This window comes from Leucopleurus acutus (genome assembly GCF_964270905.1).
Source record: "Leucopleurus acutus genome assembly, chromosome: 10".
NCBI lineage: Eukaryota > Metazoa > Chordata > Mammalia > Artiodactyla > Delphinidae > Leucopleurus > Leucopleurus acutus.
This window is the reverse complement of record NC_139153.1, coordinates 4,120,907-4,122,332: the sequence shown is the minus strand read 5'-3', so window position 1 is coordinate 4,122,332 and position 1,426 is coordinate 4,120,907.

Genomic DNA, 1,426 nt, shown 5'->3' with positions numbered 1-1,426 from the left:
ACCTGGGATGCCCAAACACTGAGTGAACTCAGTCAGACAGAGGAGGACCCATAGCATATGAGATCACGTATAGGAGGAATGGAAACATACATACCACTGAACTAGTTTACAAAACAGAAACAGACTCACCGACTTTCAAAATAAACCTAGGGTTACTAGAAAACATAGGTGGCGAGGACATATAAGTTAAGCGGTTCACATGAACACATACACAGTAAAATACCTATAAACATATAGACAAAACACACACTCGACAAGGACTACTGTACAACACCAGGACTTCTACTCAACGTTCTGCAATAACCTATATGGAAAAGGAATCCGAAAAACACTAGATACATTCTATGCGTAGTTGAATCAGCTTGCTGTACACCTACACCAAACCCCACTTTGGAAATCAACTCTAGTGCAACATACCATCAGAATTAAGCTGAAAAAGAAAGTAAAAGGAAAGGAATGGGTTTGCTTTTCGCCTCCGGCCTCAGTGATATGCGCTGGTGTCACATCCCCGCAACCCCAGCAGCCTGGGGTCCCAAGGGTGCACTGAGGTGGAGCAGAGAGACTTGAGGAGGATGTGCCTGCAAATGCAGCCTCTTAAAGCTGTCATGCCTCTTCCTTTCTGGGTGGAACCAAAACTTCAGAATCTAGGTGGGCCTTCCTAGAGCTAAAAGGAAGCCAAGGGCACCAGAACCATGGGGGATCATCTGGGCTGCAGGAGATTCAAAACGTGACCAAGCCTCCACGGCTGCTGGTGGTGGGGTTCCCACATCCAGCCTCCTTGCCAGGAGTCACCCCACCTACACACGGCAGCAGGGGCGTTTAGCCAGGGTTCGGAATTTTCCGGGGCGAGAACCTTACCAGGGAAGAGGGAGTGACACACAAGCCCTTGGGTGTTCCCCCTGGCACCTTCCCCTCTAATTCACACCCAGTAAGATGTCTCTACCTAAAGCTTTTGGTTGCCCAGGAAAAAGAGTTGGGCACGAAGAAATGCTGCCGCCTTGTGGACGTTTTCCGTAACAACAGCTTTACACCCGGTGCTTCAGGGCACCTCATATTCACAAAGCCTGTGGGGCTTTTAATGACACGTGTTCTCAAAAGTGATCTGACGTAGGTAACCGAAAAATAATTCCCAAAACACAGACTATCAAGAAGCCAAATTTCAAGAGGGAAAGTTTACTAACACTGTTTAAAAAAAAAAATTCACACCACGACACGATGCAGAACATCGCTCCATATTGGAGAAATCCAAACCCAACGTATAGCGCGGCATCGCCTCGCGGCATGCAAAATGGCCAGCACGAAAAAGTCTCCAAACAATCGACGGGGGAGTGAGTCTGGAGAAAAGGGAACCTTCCCACTCGTTGAGTGGAAATGTACATTGATCACCGCCACTAGAAAGCACTGTATCCGAGTTCCTAGAAAACTA